This window comes from Melitaea cinxia, chromosome 23 (assembly GCF_905220565.1).
Source record: "Melitaea cinxia chromosome 23, ilMelCinx1.1, whole genome shotgun sequence".
NCBI lineage: Eukaryota > Metazoa > Arthropoda > Insecta > Lepidoptera > Nymphalidae > Melitaea > Melitaea cinxia.
This window is the reverse complement of record NC_059416.1, coordinates 5208973-5220053: the sequence shown is the minus strand read 5'-3', so window position 1 is coordinate 5220053 and position 11081 is coordinate 5208973.

Below are 11081 nucleotides of genomic sequence, written 5' to 3'. Positions count from 1 at the left end.
TACTATTCCGAATTACGGTAAAATTGTAAAAAAAACTAGAAATAAAACTTCATCATTATCTCTCTTGGACACCTCAACTGACAGAACTTAGCAAAAAGTTGTTCGCTTCCTCGACTTCAATACTCTCTTCCTCTGCCTACTAAAATTGCGTTAGAACAATCAGTCCTTTTAACGATTTTGACTATACAGACACATGGTTTCTGGATCTTAATAAGGAGCAACTATATATGCTTGAGCGCTTCGAAATCTCTGTATACGGTTCATTTTGGTCTTTGCAAATATGACCATGTCTCCTATTCGCATTTAACTCAAGAGCTCACTCCTTTATTGTGTACTTTTTAATCCTAATACCCCTCAATCCGTCAAAAACGGTTCCATTTCTTTGCAACTCCCATGAAAATTCCCTCAGAACTATGTTCAATTTTACTAACTTAAAATAGAAGTAATATTAATGTAATAATAAAAATACATAACTCAAAATTTCACGCCTAATAAATCTGGAACAAATAGTACAGCAAAATAAAATTACTTTTATCAAACAAGTTAAATTGGTGGAACTGAGAGCATCTGAGTGATTTGATTCCAATAGAAATTGTTTTAAGTTACCCAATAAAATATCCAGTCAAGGATATCTGGAGATGGAAGAATTTTGTGATTTATATAACGAAAATCTTGAGTACCTACTTTTTCGTAGGAATATTAATTTTTCTATCAAATGTTTATTCCAGACTTTATTTCTTATATAGATACATATTAGATGTATCTATTTCCTTAGTAATAATACAAAGCTTTATTTTTTACCACTCGATAGTAAAAACGCTTACTGTCCGCCTAATAATTAGTCAGAGCATCATAACGGCGTTGCCGACCCTATCGCTTTTTTTAGTTGGATATTTTATAGAGTACGTATACATATATGTTGACTATCTGACACCTATCAGGTGGAGTAAAGAGGGTGATAGACGTGCGAGTGAGTTGGCAAACTTGTGGCTCGACAACATTTTTCGCTAGTGTGTCACCCCAAGTACGCGTACTTTAAAACCGCCGAGTAAGTTCGTTGGCGAACCGACAAGTTTGAAATTTTGCTCATAACCCGCCTCCGCTCATGCATGTGGCAGCACTGCGAGCCGCGTGCCACCAAGTTTAACCAACTTCCAAAAAAGGAGGAGGTTCTCAATTCAATTCAGAACCTCAGAACTTTTAACTGGGTGACCAATTTCCATGATTTTTGTTTTAATGAAAAGGTGATGTGTGTCGTGTGTCCCATTTAAATTTGATTGCGATCTAATAAGTTGTTTTTGGGTTACATCTAATAATGCGTATTTACTTGACTGTTTTTTCGTCACTCTACGATGTGTTACTTGTCGACGTAATTGGAGTCGGATTTTTTAAAGACAACGCGCAATGCTTGTAGGGTATTTGTAATTTTTATTAATTTTGATTGAAAAATTACTCAAAGTGAATTATTTCAGAACTTCAAGACCACAACAAAAACAAGATTTTGGTTTTTAAAATGTAATAGGAAACAATTCCTAAGTAACACAAAGCTTGTTTTGTCGACGACATCGCAAATGAGTAAGTTTCACGTGTGTCACCGACGTCGAGCCGAGTAACGTCGCAATATTAAAAACCGCGATCTTTAAGTTCGCACGTCTATCAGCCCCTTTTATAGTGTTCGAATATGACAACAATTTCTAAAGTCAGAGTTGATTATTACGTTCTTATTTCATGTTTATAGTAGGTATACACAGTTTAATTACGTACGTCTCAAGCCGCTTAATCTTATGGGTCAGTTTCACGTGTTATGTATAAAGTTACTGCACTTAAGTCACGAATAAACTTTTACAGCAAGATATAGAATAAGCTATTAGGACCTATTTCTCCTCGAGCAATAATCTATAACTTTTAGATTCATATTTGCGAATAGAAATATCTCATAAATATAGTGGAGCTCGATAGTAATAAAGAATAATATGTTTCTTTTTTTATACAACGAGGTCAACAAGCGTACGGCTCACGTGATGGTATACGATTACCGTAGTCTATGTCTACAGGCAGCATTGCAGCCCGATTGGGGTAGTACCTCGGCCTTGCAGAAGACCACAACTAAATAATACTGCTTTCAAGCAGTGTTGTGTTCCTGTTGATGGGTAAGGTGACCAGAGATACGGTAATCGCTTACCATCAGGTGAACCGTAAGCTTGTTTGCCGATCTAATTAAATAAAAAAAGGTCCGTTGCCGACCATACCCTCAATCCCTCCCAGGTGCTCTGGTTACCTTATACACTGTAAAAATTTTTTGTAAAATTATCATTTTTTTACTCAACATGAGATGGCTAAATTACTAATCAGTGTGTATGAATTCAAATTATAACACATTTTGAGTAATTTTCCAAGACATATGAGAAAATTTGCTAAGATGCGCTTTAATTTTACAATCTTAGAGTATAAATCTTACTTGTATTGTAATTTCACGGAACAGTTTATTAAATTTTAATAACAAACTTTGAAGATTTACCAAAATTTTTAGTAATTTGAGATACTATATTTTTTTGTAAAATTACCAAATATTTTATAATTCGAATTACTGTGAAGTGTTTAGAAATTTACAAATTTTGTTATTATTTTTACAATTTGAACTGTAAAATTACACAATACATTGTAAAATTACTAAAAAATACAATTTGTCTGTTGCCATGTATAATTTTACTAAACAGGTTATCAATTTTCGATACCAAGCTCCTTAAATTTACTAACATTGTTTGTGTTTTGAATTACTAATTTTGTTGTAAATTTACAAAACAATATTGTAATTTAAACTACAATCAAAGTATTGAAAATTCAAAAATTTTTTTTGGTATTTTTACTATTCTTATTGTAAAATTACACAATGTATTGTAAAATTACTAAAAAATACTACTTGTCTGTAGCCATGTGTAATTTTACTAAACAGGTTATCAATTTTCGATACCAAGCACCTTAAATTTACGAACATTATTTGTGTTTTGAATTCCTACTTTTGTTGTAAATTTACAAAACAATATTGTAATTGAAACTACAATGGAATTATTGAAAATTCAAAAAATTTTTTTGGTATTTTTACTATTCTTATTGTAAAATTACACAATGTATTGTAAAATTACTAAAAAATACTATTTTTCTTTAGCCTTGTTTAATTTTACTAAACACGCTGTCGACTTTCGTTTCCAAGCTTCGTAAATTTACAAACATTGTGCGTATTTTAATTTAATCTGTGGTCTAGTAAGATTGTGAAACAATAGTTAAATTCGAATTCTAATGAATTCATTGGAAATTCAATAATCTTCTCATTAACAACAAATTTGTCCTCCCAAGGGTACAAAGAGAGGTGGTAAGAGAAAAGCAACGAAAATCCATCCTAAAGTCTTCAAACTGACTAAAGATATTGATTCCTACCTTGCTGATGAATCCGATGACTAGTATCCATAACTTGTTACTTTTTAATTAGATGATATAGGATAACTTTATTCTAAAATTAGTTTAGTTTATATTGTTCCATTACTATTATTTATAACTATATCGTTCAGCTTATTTTTGTCATTTTGGCGTAAATTGTTTATGATACTTTGTAAAGTATCAATATTATTTTATGCTGCTATTAGTATTACTATTTTATTTCCTCAATAAATGGTTGTATTAACGTAAACAATATGTAATAATTTTTATTTATATTTTAATTTTAAATTAATCAATTAAGTCCTATATTTTTAACGTTTAAATTATTTAAATTAACGACTTCCAGGATATTAGGAAGTATCAAAAATAAAATAACAGCAACAATAATAAGTTGGTAAAATAACATCAGATGTCTCTAGTTTTAAAAATCTCAATTGAAATCAATTGTACAGTACAATAAGAAAGCTACATAGTAAATTTACTAAACATTTTTATGATCAATTATTGATTAAAATTACAAAACTGTATAGTAAAATTACCAATCAAATTTTCTGTAACTGCTTGGTAAATTTCCGAAAATATTTTGTAATTTTATCAAACCCAATTCAAATGAATTGGTTGGTATAGTTACGAAACTGCGTAGTAAATTTACTAAACATTTTTATGATCAATTATTGATTAAAATTACAAAATTGTATAGTAAAATTACTAATCAAATTTTCTGTAACTGCTTGGCAAATTTCCAAAAATATTTTGTAATTTTATCAAACCCAATTCAAATGAATTGGTTGGTGTAGTTACGAAACTGCGTAGTAAATTTACTAAACATTTTTATGATCAATTATTGAATAAAATTACAAAACTGTATAGTAAAATTACTAATCAAATTTTCTGTAACCGCTTGGTAAATCTCCAAAAATATTTTGCAATTTTATCAAACTCAATTCAAGTGAATTAAGTAGTATAGTTACAAAACAGCATAGTAAATTTACTAAGCATTTTCATGATACATTCTTGAGTAAAATTACAAAACTGTATGATAAAATTACTATTTAAATCTTCTGGAACTGCTTGGTAAATTTCCAAAAACATTTTGTAATTTTCTCAAATTGAGTTGAAGCATTCTGTTTAGTAAATTTACTAAATTGTTTTGCGTTAAAACTTCCCACACATTTTTAGTAAGTTTACCAAAGAAATTTTTAACAGTGTACTCACCACAGGAACACAACACTGCTTGAAAGCATTATTATTTAGCAGTGATTTACTGTAAGGTCGATGTTGTTGTGCTTTACCTCAGTTAAAATATATTAAAAACTTTTATCAGTCGGATTTCGTCATCCGTCAAATAGTCCACAAGCGGTGAAACACGCCCTAAAATTAAAAGTTAATAATCCAAATGCGTGCAAAAGAGACAGAAATATTTTTTCCATTTCCGTCTCGCTTGTTTATTCGAGAACGTCGTCTCAGACGGTGCCACTGTAAATAATAAATATTGATTCGCCATTGATATTAGTGACGAGTGATACTAATTAGTCTCCATTACGAATTCACCAATTGCGTAGAATACGTTAACTCATTTTATGTGGGCTTGGTTTGAGTAAACATCACGGGTTTTGACTTTTTGGTTTTGTTTCATTTCTTTTCGGTTGTTGACTAATCTAAATATACAACTTTATTGCTAAATATGTCGCTAAGCGCTGTACTCGAGAACAGGTGGAATAAATCATGCCGATTTCTTTATAGTTTGTTTATACTTTGTAATAGGTTCTTACGATACAAATTTAAGAAAATTGCGCAGAAAATCGTATTTGTTCCGAAAATAGTAAGGCATATTTCAACTTTGTGTATTATCTACACTTCGCGAGGCGAGACAACCTGTGACGGGTCTGCTTGTTTTTAATATAATAATGAATAAATATAGATTTTCAAGTATTATGTTATAAGATGGTCGAATTTGTAGAAATTACTGCAAAATATTTTAAGAGCTCCTAAGATCGACTTGATTAAAAATGCAAAAGGAATTTGGTAAACCAATTTTCTTAGATAGGAAAAAAGCTATCTTAAAAATATATTTAATTTAGAAAAACATGTAAAAAGTAATATTGTAAAGAAAATGAAATGGACGTATTAATAGCAAATTTCGCTTTTGTAAATAATTAAAAATTGTTTGTGGAATTTTATTATACATGCGAACATCATAACCCCGAAAGTAGACTTTATTGAGTTAGAGACACAAAATTGGGGTATTTCAAAAAAATTAAAAAGATTTTTTTTTGCCTTATAAGATAAGATACTCTAATAATAAATATCTAAATATACTAACTAATTTAGTGTAAATTGAAAATAGTTTCGTTATTGAATTAAGATTTAATTACTAAATTTCAATTGGCGAGATATAACAAACAAACGATAGGTGAACCATGTGATCCACGTGTGTTAAGTTTTAGTTATTTATTGAAGGACTCTTGCGGTGCGACCCGTATTAGGATTCAATATTTATAAATACTGTCATAAATAATATACTTTATATTTCCCATCAGAAAATTGATATTTTAAAATGTGTGTAAGAGAATATTCTAGAAGATTTCTTTAGATTTTTTTAGATTCTTATTTCCTGCTCAAAATATGGAGCAGCCCGACTGGGGTAGTACCTCGACCTTACAGAAGATCACACCAAAATAATACTGTTTTCAAGTAGTATTGTGTTCCTGTTGGTGAGTAAGGTGACCAGAGCTCCTGAGGGGGGGGGGGGGGGATTGGGTATTGGGTCGGCAACGCGCTTGTGATGCTTCTGGTGTTGCAGGTGTTTATAAGCTACGGTAATCGCTTACCATCAGGTGAGCCGTACGCTTGTTTGCCGACCTAGTGACATAAAAAAAAAGATGTAATAATTTATCGAAATCTTCATATACACATACAAAATTATATAAATATATATATTATTTCCTTTTATTTCACTAAAGTTTACAAGGACTTAAGTCATAACTTATAAATAACGAGTTAAAATCTGGTTTAGCACTGATGAATTTATATATAGGTACTGAATTATAATAAGAAATATAATAATATATATAGAATATTTCATTTCGAACTTTGTATTTAACAGACATAAATATTACATAAGTACGTATATAAACCACTTTACAGGTTTTACTCCTGTTGCTGTTGTACAATAGGTTTTTACATACACAACGCTCATAATGTTGAATTTGAAAACTTACTTATATATGTTCACAGACTAATCACAAAGTCTCTAAAACTCTATTAGTTTAATATGAATATTATTTTGATACGAAGGTAGATTGGAGATGTCAGGTAACGCAGAATTTCAAGAAAGTCTTTCACAAAAGGTAAAGATAACGAGATTAAATTTTGTATAGAATTTTACTTTTGACAAAAGAAAATGAACTTTGAATTTTGGACTGTAATAACTAACTTTTTTTTTACTTCATTTTGTGGATACATACTTTAGGTGGTTTTAAAAAAGGAACTAAAGTCTACATAGGAATACTACAACACTCTTAACTCACTTCTAAACTTTTAAAAATAGGGTTGAGTTATTAGGCTTATGTTTGAGTGAGCTTTTGAGATATAATTGTGTTTGCAGGCAAACGAAAAAAGACCTCCTCCTTTTTTGAATTCGTTTAAAAAATAAACGATTACTACTATATATTGCTAAGTTGCCAAGGGTGATAGCGTATGGTAGAACTACATAGTATTAAATAAATAAATATCTTAAGTTATCGTATTTACTAGTTTTAGTCTTACTTTATAAGACTTCTAAGATTATACACTTCAGACTTATCTCGTCTATTTATTGTCACCTAAACTTGTTAATTTTCATCATTTTATATTTTATAACATAATATTTGAGATGATTGGATTAAGAAGACGTTTCTTCAATTTATGTGACACTAACAAGGTGTCGGAGTAAGGAATAATGGTAGTTGAACCTGAAAAACTGTCGCCTTACGGTTCTTATTAAGTTGACTATTTATATTTATAGAATTATAGATAGTTTCGACGCACGTGTAATATTCTGTACTACGTATTCGTGGCCTCCTTTTTATGAATTCTGTTTTATTTTTTTATTTTATAATTTTACCACATGTTTATTAATTTGATAATGACATTAGAAGTTTATTATATTTAAGTCTTATAAACAGCTTATGATGATGTTAAAAAATAGGTTATATACAAAGGACAAAAGCTATACTTCGAAATTAATATAATAAAGAAGTAAGTTTTGTGAAACTGTACCTCAAATTTCCGGAGCTACTGAATCATTTTTGAAAATTTTCTGGCATGTTACTTCTTAAATTTGATCTGTGTATCATAAATTTGATTACCAATGTAGACCAACAAGGAAAATAAACATCTTGAACTGTTTGATATTATTATTTTTTTTTTAGTTTTTAAACCAAGTAAATGCGAGTATATAGATTATTAATGACAGTGTATGTTGCTACTAAAATTTTTAAATAAAAAAAAATACTTTATTCTTTTTAACGTATTTAAAATAAAAACCTGTTTTTTTAGTTTTTTACTGCACTGCCTTATTACAAACACACACAGTATATAAAAATTGATATTTAAAAGTCACTCAACTTGCGCAAGCTTAAGCAAGCTTCAAAATTGCTTACGAAGCATGGACATTTTTATCGATAATATAAAAATTTCCACTACGTTAAAACTTTTATTTAACGTCTTGTAAGTCGGGACTATATTACAATTTTATTATATGTGTACGTGTAGATTACAGCATTTCTAAGAAAATGCTTTTTGTGAACTGAAATACATTCCATTCAGCTATATGAGATTGTTACAACACACGCAGTACAGAAAAATGTTCTTAATATTGTTTGAAAGTTTTTTTGGAACTTAGTGTTACATATTCTGTTTCTGTTCAATTATATGTATATACATTCAAGTATATGAATATACATATAATCACATGAAATATGTGATGTTTTCAAGTAATATTTAATATTTTTAACCGACTTCAAAAAAAGAAGTAGATCCTAAATACAACTGCACTTTTTATATATTTTACTGGGTGTACCGATTTTGATGATTTTTGATTGGTACTTGTTGTGAGGTCCCATTTAAATTTGATCGAGATTTAACAAGTACTTTTCAAGTTATCCCTTATAATGCGTATACGTTATATTATTTGTCGATAAAAATGGAAGTCGTTTTTTTTTCGTTTGCGAGTAAACACAACTATTAACGACATTGTTAATAGTTCTGTTTAAGTGAAAACATATCAACAAATAGCTCAAGAAATTTTGTTTCAAAAACTTGTTAAGAGCCATTTCACAATTTTACGCACTGCAAGTTTAGGTAAATTTGGTCGCATCGCGCGAATCGTACGAGCCGCGCGATCTTTGTGCTAGTAAGTATAGTGTGACAACCAAAAGACCATCTTGATCATTTTCTGATGTATAATAAAAATTATAACTATGGTATAAAATGTTTTTTACATAATTAATTTGTTAAAAATTTCAAGTATGTTATATAACAACAGTCAATAAATTTAAAATAAAAATAAAAAATCAATTTTATGAAACAATTTTTTTTTAATTGATTTAGTTTTTTCAGTTTACGAATGAATCTAATATTTACGATATGAATAAAATAGCATTTTATAACATTGACACCGACAAACATATTAATTAACAAATAACAAGACAAACAGATTGAAATGCCTATTTGTATTGATAGTGTGAGAAAAGAAAATTAAATTATACATTTGTTTACAGAAATTATCATTATATCATTTTACAGTCATTTTCGTAATATGTTTATTTTATTTATATTTTATTATGAAAGTATCAAATGCGTTTTATCCGCTATAACAACAGGCGCTTGGCGCGTGTGAGCGAAAGAGACGGCTGCGCAGAATTTGGCGTGGACCTTACCTCTAAGAGCGCTAGCGCACGACTGATTTACCGGGCTTGATGCGTGGTAATATATACTATCTTTTTATTATTGAATATAAAATGTATTAAAAATAATTACATCTTTTAATTATTTTTTTTGTATTCCTTAATGATGTAAGTTTACTTTGATGAAGATAGTTCGTTAAAATTTCTTAGTTTTCTAAGAGAAATATCGCTTTTAAAATTGTACTTATTTGGAAAATATTCGTAACTTTAAATTTTTTTTATCGTTTAATAGAGATACAAATGGAATAAAAATCTATGATAGTGTGCAACCAAATTATATTCCACATATTATGATATTTTTTTTAAATGGTTTCAACGTAGAGGTAATTGAAAAGTAGGACTTCAAAGTATATATTGCGACCGTTTACCTAGGGAGGAGGCTGATGAAAAGGTTAATAATTTTATACACATAATATAAATCAAAATTCTGATCCGACTATGGACTACAACAAAGGTTGCTTTATTATATTTCAAGAATATAAATTACATTATTGCAACAACACTGAGATTAACGACGTCAAAATATTACAATTTTGCGGATTGTTACCGATTTTTGTGAAATGGCTCTTAATATTTTGAATTATATTATTTAAAACTAGCAATTTCACTCGTCTAAACATTTATGCCTACTATATCTTTCACTAGTTGAATTGACATTTTATGTCTGAGATTCGCTACAATAATAAATAAATCGTAATGCGTTTGTACAGCATACATACGATCTTTACGATCTTGGAGCTCGAGTCTCTTTGCGGGATGTTTTTCATAAGGTAGACATATTACCAATGTATAAATATATTGCGACGAAAATATCAATTAAAAATATCAATTCACAAGAATATTGATTGTTTTGTTATAAATAGTAATAGCCACATTACTGCCCAACGTAACGTCTCCTTTCTGGGTTATGGTATTCGCAAGTATAATAAAATCCCACAAACAATTTAGCGATTGTCTCAAAATAAATTTAAAGTTTTTATTAAAAATAAATCTATACATATAATAAAATGGTTGGAAAGTCAAAACTGTACATTGAATATTTTTTTTAAAGAATACTTGGGGTGTGATCTACAATCGATACCGAAGCCAAAAATATAGTTTTTAGAATTTTTGTCTGTTTGTCTGTATGTTTGTATGTATGTCCGAAATAAACTCAAAAAGTACTGCATGGATTTACTTCAAATTTGGCACGAATATTATTAAGAAGTCGGGTCAACATATAGGCTACAAATTATCACTCTATCACCTACGGGAAACGAGCAGTGAACCTTTATTTCTTCAACGCATTCTGTAACAACGTGTAATCTAACGAGGCATATTTGTATGTTGTTATTATGTTAATAACCATGCTATAAGCTAGCTTCATACTATAAATAAAGACATTCTGTAGTATATTTAGTATCAGCATTGCACCCGTGCGAAGCCGGGGCGGGTCGCTAGTTAAGACATGAAGCATATAATTCGGTGCAGGATTACATAGATGATAAAGATGTGTCAATCTGGATTTCATGCCAGATTTACTAATTTTGCACTAAAACACAGTTTATAATATTATTTTTAAAAGAGTAACTGCGAAGTTTATTGCCGATTCTTCTCTGCAAAATCTAAATTTCGAATAGGTGGTAGCTTCACTTTTAAAAATAATAATCACTTAAAAATTTTAATTTGTTAAATGACGTTATTATTGACGGTGCTTGT